Source organism: Sturnira hondurensis, unplaced genomic scaffold (genome assembly GCF_014824575.4).
Source record: "Sturnira hondurensis isolate 20B ecotype Veracruz unplaced genomic scaffold, ASM1482457v3 Scaffold0023257, whole genome shotgun sequence".
Lineage (NCBI taxonomy): Eukaryota > Metazoa > Chordata > Mammalia > Chiroptera > Phyllostomidae > Sturnira > Sturnira hondurensis.
This window is the reverse complement of record NW_028095888.1, coordinates 7,657-18,257: the sequence shown is the minus strand read 5'-3', so window position 1 is coordinate 18,257 and position 10,601 is coordinate 7,657. Positions and strand designations below refer to the sequence as shown.

Below are 10,601 nucleotides of genomic sequence, written 5' to 3'. Positions count from 1 at the left end.
TTCTTACAGATTATACAAACAGCTAGCTGGAATAAAACAGCAAAAGGAAGAGAAAGTAAAGTAAGATGCTTATGCCCAAAATAAATCAGGAACAAACGAATTTCATGAGGTGAGCAGGGTGCCCTACAATTTTTCATGTCAAAGGTATGCCACAACTGAAACTGCTAAATTTTATTCGTATTCATTCCCTCCACACACACACACACAAAAACACTAGAGAAAATTTGAGCCAAAAATTTATGCTGACTTTCTACAAAAAGTGTAAATTTTTAAAAAAATTATGTGTAACATAAGCACAGTTAATTAAAGTGAATACATTTTTATTTAAGGAATTTCACAGGTTGTGATTCTTTCCACTGCCTTAGTTCCTCCTGAGTTTCCACCTTAATCCCTTTTAAAAATATTTTTTTGCTCAATCCACAGTTGTTATGTTAGTACACAATTCTTTTAGTTGGGCCTCTTTGATCTTCACTTGAATATGGCCATACTTCAAAAATCCCCACCTATAATCACTAAAGCACAATTTCTTTAAGCAATTTACTTTAGAGCCTTTCCTTCCTTCCTTCCTTCCTTCCTTCCTTCCTTCCTTTCTTCCTCTCTCCCTCTCCCTCTCCTTTTTATTGAATTTATTGGGATGAAGCTGCTTAACAAATTTATACAGTTTTCAGCTGCACAATTCCACAACACATCACCTGTACACTGTATTGCATGTTCACCGCCTCAAGTCAAGTCTCTGTCCATCATCATTTACCCCTCTGTATCCTCCTGGGCTGCCCCCCACCCTCCCCACCTGCAGCAATTACCACACTGTTTTCCGTGTCTTTCCTTTTTTTGCTCAATCCCTCCATCCCACCAGCCTCCCAAAGCACCCCCAACTCCCACAGCTGTCATCCTGCTCTCTATGAGTCTGCCTCTGCTTTGCTTGTTAGTTCATTTTGTTCATTAGATTCCACATACGAGTGAAATCATATGGTACTTGTTTTTGTCTGACTGGCTTATCTAGACATTGTGTTCTCAAAATAAAACTCACCAATTTGATATCACATTCATCATCGCGTTCAAGATTTGTTGCAACTTCATCTTCTGCTGACTCTTCAGTAGGAGAGATAGATCCATTGTCATTTGAGTATTTATATTATGACTATCAGGGTCTTCTTTCTCTAAATCTTCCTCAACATTCATCTGTTTCAAGGATTCCTTGAGGTGGTATTCATACTTCAGTTTTCCAAGGTAGATGAAAAATCCTCTTAGCACTGCTTACTCAAAGGTGAAAATTTTTCTCCAGGGTACAGGTTTTCTTCGATTCTCTGATTCTAAAAATGGGAACCTAAGTCTTTTATCTTTAAATCATATGTTATTTATTCGTGATCTAGTTGTTTTCCTTTGTTTTGGTCTTCCCTTCCCCTTGGTCTTCCTGTTGGTTTATACTTCCTTTTTTAAAAATCTTTTAAAAATAGCTTCTAGAGTCAATGGTCTTGGTCCTAAAGATGAGTCACTGGATGGATCTCTTGAACATTTTCAGGTGAACGAAAAAATTTTCCTTTTTTTAAAAAATTGTTGTTCAAGTACAGTTGTCTCCATTTTCCCACCACCAGTTGCCCCACCCACCCATTCTAATAGAATTTCTTTGCCTCCATTTCAGTGAATACGGAGCCCACTGAGTTTTAAATAAGCTGCTACCAAAGGGAGAGTTATTTTAATTTTCAATTTCTATAGCTGAATCAGATGCTGTTATGTAGTCCAGACAATTCATTTCTGATATATATTCCCTAAGTCTCTCCCAAAATTGTTATTGGTCACTTGTTCTTTGCTTTCACCAAATTTCCACCCAGGTTAGCCTAGGGCTTGCAACCAGCACCTCCCTGCTATAGACTTCAACTGCATGCTTGCTGCTTGCAGCCCAGGCCTCAGCACTCCAATAGGCAACAACGCCTACCTGCGCAACTGCACAGAAGAAAAGCGATTTTTACTATATTTGAATTCAAGCAAGATGTGAGTCAGCTTGAGTCACACAGGTAGAGTTGTGCTTTGTGGCAGTGGTGTCGACCAAGGCCACACATCAGAATTGCCTTGGATGATGTAGAAAATCCTAGTTTTTACTCAGTTTGTCTGGGCTTGGGTCTTTTTCAAAGCTCCCTAGTGATTCTAATGTGCAGCCAAAGTTGAGAACACTGTTTTGGGGAAGTTGCCAAGGGTCTAGGAGGATTAGGTTTTTAAATAGTGTGTGAAACAAAGTCATGGCAAGGTTTGGCAGAGGATTGCAAAATGATGTGTCAAGAGAAAGTAGTAGACATGTATTTCAATTCCTCTTGTGAGGCAAAAATGAGTGTCCTACTAGTTAAGCTTGTGGAGTTATTTTTTTCTGAATTGGCCTTTTCATACCAAAATAATATTTCTATCAAATGACGGAAAATGTCATTCCCTCACATTTGTCATTATTTGAAGTCATATCTTGACCTTCCAAAATATAACTGTCTAGAAAGATCTGACAGCATAATCAGCCTTTGGATTTTATAGTTATACATGCCTGGCACTGTTATAAGGTGATTTCCACAAAATGCAATCTCATAAAGTCATTTTGGGGTCTTTTTTTCTTCCTAAAACATACATAACCATGTTAGTTCCTTCACGAAAAAATCTTTGGGTCTTATTTCAGCCTTAAAGTTATAATTTATATTGGAATACAAAGGTCATTAAACCTTCTGGAATTCATTCAATTGTTCATTCACAAGGTCCAAGGGATTACAGATATTTCTATTGTCTTGTAAACCTCTCATTTTCCCCAGCTTCCAAAAGAGTTCTGCTTAATAATATGCAGATAAAGCCAGGATTAGACTCCTGCTTCTGATTACTCTCTATTATTAATTTTTAATTAACAACTTATTACATCAGCTATATTCTTGTCACTTTCCACTGCTGCTCTAATTATTCAGGTATCAAAACTCATAATGAAAAAGCAAGAGAGAAGAATGTTAAACATCTGGGTTATTGATGTGTGTGATAAAATCTCCTCTCCAACTTACAAATGTGCCTGCATGAAGTATAAGGTCCTTCTTTCCTATGAGAAGTTGAGTCAAATTTTTAGAATTAAAAAAATCAGCCCTGGCTGGTGCAGCTCAGTGGATTGAGTGCGGGCCTGCAAACCAGGGGATTGAGGTTCGATTCCCAGTCAGGGCACATGCCTGGGTTGCAGGCCAAGTCCCCAGCAGGGGACACATGAGAGGCAACCATACATTGATATTTCTCTCCTTCTCTCCTTCCCTTCCCCTCTAAAGATAGATAAATAAAATCTTTAAAAAATAATAATAATAATAAAAATCAAGAATGTTGTATCAGCCCTGGCTGGAGTAGCTCAGTGGATTGAGCGTGGGGCTGCAAACCACACGATCCCGGTTCGATTCCCAGTCAGGGCACATGCCTGGGTTGCAGGCCAGTTCCCAGCAGGGGACTCACAAGAGGCAACCATACATTGATACTTCTCTCCTTCCCTTCCCCTCTAAAGATAAATAAATTTTAAAAAAAAAGAATGTTGTATCAGCTGGGACTAGTTTGACTGTAACAGAAATCTCCCCTATAGACGTCTGAAGTGTGGATGTAGGTCTTCCAGGGCTCCTGTGGTGGTTGTGCCCCACAAAGTCCTCACAGGCTTCTTCCAGTTCTCTTTTCTGCCATCTCTCAAGTATGGCTCTCATCCTAATGGTCCAAAATGAAGCTAGAGCCACCACATCAATATGTTAAGCAGCAGGATGAAGAAAGGGTGGGTGGGGTAAAAGGGAAGGGGAAGCCAAGAGGTGGGCTCTTATTTTTGACTGAGGTCCTCAGATAAGATCACATGATGAGATCACATCTATAGCTCATTGGCTAACCTCGCTGAACAGGAGGCTGGGAAATGTTGTCTTTATCTGGTGACCACATGCCCAGCTGAAAATCAGTAGTTATAAGAGGGAGAGTCTATAACACCATAAATGTTGGTATTAGGGGCAACCAACAGTCTATGCCTTAGATAGCATTTGATGGATTAGATAGCCTCTGAAGAATGATTTTCTGAGGTTCAGTTCTGCTCCACAAACTTATTTTCTACTGGAGACTCCTCTGCACACACAATTACTATCCAATTATTTTTCAGGATTTCTTCTCAACATTTTTTTTTCTTGTGGGACCACCATGGGTCCTACAAATAGAACTCTTTTTAAAAATATATTTATTTAATTTTAGAGAGTGGGGAAGGGAGGGAGAAAGAGAGGGAGAGAAACATCAGTGTGTGGCTGCCTCTCGTGTGCCCCTCACTGGGAAGCTGGCCCGCAACCCAGGCATGTGCCCTGACCGGGAATGGAACCGGCAACCCTTTGGTTTGCAGGCCTGTGCTCAATCCACTGAGCTACACCAGTCAGGGCTAGAACTCTTTATAAATCAAACTTAAAAAGGGATCATCATGCAAAGAAGGGCATTTGCATTCTAAGCCATCCCTTATACCCATAGAGAATTCATTCAGTTATCTCATGATAGTTTTACTGGAACCTCTCTAGGACTAATATCCCAAGAGGGAAAAGATGGTCACCCAAAGGGAAGGATTTTAGCAATGCTGTTAAAGACCTTCCTGCAAAAAATATTTCCACAGCCTTACCCACACATCATTGAAGAGCTCACCATTAATAACATGTTGCTTTTTAAGAACCAAAGTATCTTGGAGGAATGGTAAAACATCAAGCTCTTTTTAAGCTATTTGTGCTTTAATATGAATGAGAATTAGTATGAATTAATACATGAGATCTAACTGTAAAAGGCATCTTAAGAGATGAGACCAAAAAGAAATATAAATTAAGAACATGATGGGAAGGTCTAGGTCGGGTAACCCAAAAAGGTAGCCCACCTATATCTCCTAGACACCCACCCCCATTGCAGTATGTATCCTTGCTTTCTACTGAAATGTAAGGACCCTTGTGGGGAATGTTAAAGGAGATTGCTGAAAGAATACTAGAGAAAAAAGACAAATATCACTTCAGGCTGTAGCTGAAAATTTTCCAGTTAATTTTACTTTGAGGAAATTGTCATCTCACAATCTAATATTCATATACAAGAAAATAAGAGTAAACTATGTTTTGAGACCAAGATTTTATGACAAAAAATAAATCATACTGCATTACTGGAAACTCTCACTCTGCCTATAGCCAAAGGCATCTGAATTCAGTGTCACTATTGCAGACATTTCCTTTCCTGATAACAGATTTTTTCTTTACTTCTGCTGATCAATGGAAATTTGATTGTAGGCCAGATTGAAAGTGAGAAAGTTCACTGGAATAAGTAAGATGTCAAAATGGTAGGAAGAAGCTTTGGAATTAAATGTCATCCACCATGTCAGCAAGTACTGATCTATATCACTTGCATTGCACTGACATGTTTATTCTTTGCCTTCTCTGCTGATGTTCACTAGGCTATTCGAATCCTTCTGAAACTGTTCCCAGAGAACAAACAGAAGAAGCCAAGTCAACCATGCTGGATGACTGGAGTGCAAGTTAATGATCTTATGCCAGTTGGATAGTATGCAGGAACAGTGCCACCAGGGGCTAGCAAAGAACGGTGTTGGCAGGAGAAGTCTAGGTTATGCATCACAGAAAGTGAAGTTAGTGCACCCCTCATACCCCAGAGGCACTCGGCATTTCAGTACCCACAGATGCCAATGGCTTCTTACCAACTGTACTTGCAACTTTGCCTAAGGGCTTTCTTTCTCTGGCTGCAGGAGCAGGCTCCTGCTTCAGCCCTGTGTAGGGCAGGACAGAAGTGGCAGAGCCTGGAAGCTCCTGGGAACTACCCTCAACCAGTGACGGAAGGAGTTGAGGGATAAATACCTGTTTCCCTGTCTCTTGCCCTATCATCTCTATGGGCTTGTTCCACACCATCTCCCTGAGAACTTCAGCAAGATTAAGCCCCACTTGCGCACAGTGATAAGCTGCTCCTGAGTACCCTCTATATTGACTTCTTCCCTTTTACTGTTTTATGTTTGCACTCCCCTACCTGAACTCCCTGGGATCACCTCCCAAATTAGCTGCTTGCATTCAAATCTCTGTTTCAGTGTCTGCTTCTGGGGAAATGCCATCTGAGGCACAGGCAAGAAAAGTAGTAGCAGAAAATGGAAGAAGATATAAAGCCCATCAGTGGGAGAAACTGGACTTAAGTATACACAAACCCTGTAGTGCTTTATGTAACTTACTCCTTCACAGTCCCTGAAGGATTATGAGAACAGTAGCAGGGCACTGTTGCTTTCAGTTCAGAAATGATCCTGCTTAGAGAGATGGACTGAGACAGAGATCATTTTAGGCACCCAGGTTTCTTTTCACCAGAGCACTATAGGTTTAGGGAAGTCTTCCCTGCTTTTGGTAGTCACTGAGACATCTCAGTACTCTGTGTGTGTGTGTGCGTGTGTGTGTGTGTGTGCATGAGAGCGAGAGAGAGGAAAAATTTTCATGGATAAATTAAAATTGGAGAATGGGGAGATCATTCATTTAGGATGAAGAAGAGACAATCACATGGGGCACAGGTGTGCAGAGGAGGGAGAAGTATAGAGTGAGGAGATGGGACAGGCCCTCACAGTCTCAGGTATGACCTCTCCCTGCAAGCTCTTCAACCTTGAAAACATTATCTTAAAACTCACACAATGCTCAGCGTGAGTGGGTTCCTTGTGAGAAGTGAAGGAACAAACCTATACATCTGGGGGAACTGGGAATGGGTCAGAGATAAGCATCACAGCCTGACTGCAGCAGCAGAAATCAAGGTGAGAATTTAGGGCCACCCAAGCCATGACATTGGCTTGGGCCTATGTCCCTTTCTGGCTTCCTAGATTCACAGCTGGCATCTCTGAGATGGGTTGAGTGTCAAGAAGGGAAAACTGAGGAGGTGATAGGAGTTCCACCAAAATGGACTCTTTTGAGTCAGCTAAGTGTTCCTCCTTCCTGGAACAGTTGACCGATTTAGATGGCTTTTGGAATTTCCTCTAGCTTGAATTATGGCTTTTTTAAAAATAAAGATTTTATTTATCTCTAGAGGGGAAGTGAAGGAGAGAGGGAGAGAAATATCAGTGTATGGTTGTCTCTCATGCGCCCCCTGCTGGTAAGTGGCCTGCAACCCAGGTGTGTGCCCTGCGATTCGAACTGCGATTCGATTCCCATCTGATTCGATTCAGCATCTCATCCAGTAACTACCTAAATCTATTTTGTCTTCTACATAATCAAATACTTATTTTCTGTCTATATCTGAAATTCATGAGTCATATTCCTTTCTTCTGCATCTTTTTTATGCTTGATCCTTGTTTTCAGCCTGAAAAGTCTTTTCCTTCCTTTGTTGTTTTTAATTTCCCAAGAGTCTTCTTAGAAGTCGATTTTTATTCACCCATGATATCCCAACAATTTATGTTGGTCCTCTAAGATCATCGCTATAGGACCCAATGGCCTTCTCTATCTGTTGGTATTGGTTTTGTTTGATTTAATCCTCCTAAGCGAAACATTTCTGTTTAGATTTGCAGATTTCCTGATGGTGCTTTGTTGCTGCTTCTGGCCTGAAGTCCCACACCTCCATCCTGCAAAACTCACCCCCTCCCCGACCTCACCCACCCCCAACCATGGCTGGATAGAACAGGCTTTTCCTAGAGTTCCCTCTGTCTGTACCCTCCCACATTTCTAGTTTGCAGGCTACCCCAGAGCGTGAACTGAGATATGCATATACAGAAGGGAAAGATAGAAAAACCCTAGAAACTCACTTCCAGGTCCATCCCTTCAGACCTGCGTTCCCTACCCAGCCTCCCTGATCTTTGTCTACATGTGGTAGAGGTTGAGAAAACTGGGAACTTAATTATTCCTTAGAAGTCTATGTCATTAAGGAAACGCTTGTGTCCATGAAAAACAACTAATATTTTTTGGTGTAAAATAATTTTTTCTAAGCCTAGAAACACAAGTTTGTAGGAGGCTGAATCTAGATATGGGGGGAAACGAGAGAAGATGCTATGTTCTAAGGGCACAGAAGCATGAAGGCAGTTCAGAGTGACAGCCAGGACATAGACGTGCCCCCCTGCGAGCATTCAGAAATATTTTGGACATAACCGGACCTCTACCAAAGGAAAGTTACAAATCCCCCAGGCCCAGTATGCACTCTCTATAAAGGTGGAGAAAGGAAATGATGATGAGGGAGTAAAGGTGGCATCTAACTTGGCGCTGTCGAAGACTAATACATAACATGAACCACGTATGTCGCTTTAAATTTTCTCTTAGTCTCTTGAAGAAAGTAAAAAGAAACAGGTGAAACCAATTTTAGTACTGTATTTCACTTAATATATCTCAACTGTGATTATTTCAATGTTTAATGAAAGTAAAATATTATTCATGAGACCTTTCACATCTGTTATATTACATTGTTGAGGGACTTCCGCCACGTTGGAGGCATAGGTGGAAACACTGCCTTCTCCCACAACCAAGTTTGAATACAACAAAGGTTTGGAGAACAAAGACACAGCAAAAAACAGAAAATTCAATTATACGGAAGTCTGACAACCACTATCCATTCAATGGGGACGGTAAGAGAGGCAGAGCCAGCAGCGGAGCAGGGTCGGGCAGGACAGATCCCCCAACCTAGGCGCGCAGGCAGCCCAGAACCAGTTGGAGTGCGGGGCAGACTGACCAAGGTCGCACATTCGCGCACAGTGAGACGGACCATGCAGGCCCCAGGGGGCGAACCTAGAGGTGGAGGGCTCACTGCGGTCTCACATTCTCATGCAGTGGGACGAAACGAGTGGGCCCCGGTGACGGTGGCAGCGGCGGGAGGTGGCAGACGGGACGCCATTGTCCCTCTTTGACCCCGCCCCCACATACAACGTCACAACCCAGCGACTTAGTTGCCCTGCTCTAGTGAACACCTAGGGCTCTGATCCTGCTGCTGAACAGGCACGAACAGCCCAAAAGATGGCGCAAGAAGAACTCAAAGTCCCAGAACCGATAACTCTAAGCGACCAAGAGATTGCCAGCCTCTCAGATGCACAGTTCAAGACACTGTTTATCAGGATGCTCACAGAACTGGTAGATTATAGTCACAAATTAGAGGAACATATGAAGGCTAAACTAATTGAAATGAAGGGAGATGTCCAGGAAACCAATAGCGATGGAAAGGAAACTGGGACTCAAATCAATGGAATGGACCAGAAGGAAGAAAGAAACATCCAACCAGAAAGGAATGAAGAAATGAGAATTCAAAAAAATGAGGAGAGGCTTAGGAACCTCCAGGACATCTTTAAACGTTCCAACATCCGGATTATAGGGGTACCAGAAGGGGGAAAGAAACAGCCACGAGTGGAAAACTTACTTGAACAAATAATAAAGGAGAACCTCCCCAGTCTGGCAAAGGACATAGACTTCCAGGAAATCCAGGACGCTCAGAGAGTCCCAAAGAAGTTGGACCCAAGAAGGAACACACCAAGGCACATCATAATTACATTAGCCAAGACTAAAATGAAGGAAAGAATCCTAGAAGCAGCAAGAGATAAGGGGACAGTCACCTACAAAGGAGTACCCATCAGACTGTCAGCGGATTTCTCAAGAGAGACCTTACAGGCAAGAAGGGGCTGGAAAGAAGCATTCCAAGTCATGAAATCCAAAGACCTACAGCCAAGATTGCTTTATCCAGCAAAGCTTTCATTTAGAATGGAAGGACACATAAAGTGCTTCTCAGATAAGGTCAAGTTCAAGGAGTTCATCATCACCAAGCCCTTATTATATGAAATGCTAAAGGGACTTATGTAAGAAAAAGAAGATGAAAAATGTGAACAGTGAAAGGACAGCAAACTCACAGTTATGAACAACCACACCTAAAACAAAAGCAAACTAAGAGGACAGCTAGATCAGGAGTGGAGCCATAGAAATGAAGAACACATGGAGGGTTAGCAACAGGGGAATGGGAGGAGGAGAAGGGGGGAGAAGGCACAGAAAATAGCATAGAGGGTAGGTAGAAAATATATAGGGGGGAGGGCGAGAATAGTAGGGGAAATATAGAATCTAAAGGACTTGAGACACGTGGTTATAAACTAAGGTGGGGAGAGAATGGTGGGGGAGGGAGTGTGCAGATGGAGGGGAATGAAGTGGGGAATAGAACAACTGTAATGGTATAATCAATAAAATATATTTAAAAAAATAAAAAATTTAAAAAAAAATGTTAAAAGCCAATGTTTGTAGGTCAATGCAGGTCTAACTCTTCCTAGTCTGGAATTACTAAAACAATCCCAAAGTCTTTGAAAACAAATCAACAAACAAGCAAAGAGAACTTCCCATAAGAGCCTGTTTAGCGCAACAACTACATTTACTTTTGCCATAAAAAAATAAGAACAAAAATCTATACTAGCACACACAGTCTCTTTATTTCAGAAGCCTGTCTTTATAAAAGGCTCGTGAGCTGCGTACGGCCATGGGTGACTGCTGAGTGGGTGGACAAAATTAAGCCCATGGAGAGATGAAAAATAGATGGATGCAATCACCAATGAATTGAAAAACAAAAGTATAGCAATGTCAGTATGACGGTTACTTAGGTGATAAATCTCTGCAGGAGCTAGCTTGAAAAGGCAATTTCTA

General features: G+C 41.7%; 1 pseudogene; it reads right to left on the bottom strand.

The window, feature by feature from the left end:
* Positions 1-747: 747 nt before the first annotated feature.
* Positions 748-1,755, bottom strand: LOC118980754 (TATA box-binding protein-associated factor RNA polymerase I subunit D-like; annotated as a pseudogene).
* Between the last annotated feature and the right edge of the window lie 8,846 nt (positions 1,756-10,601).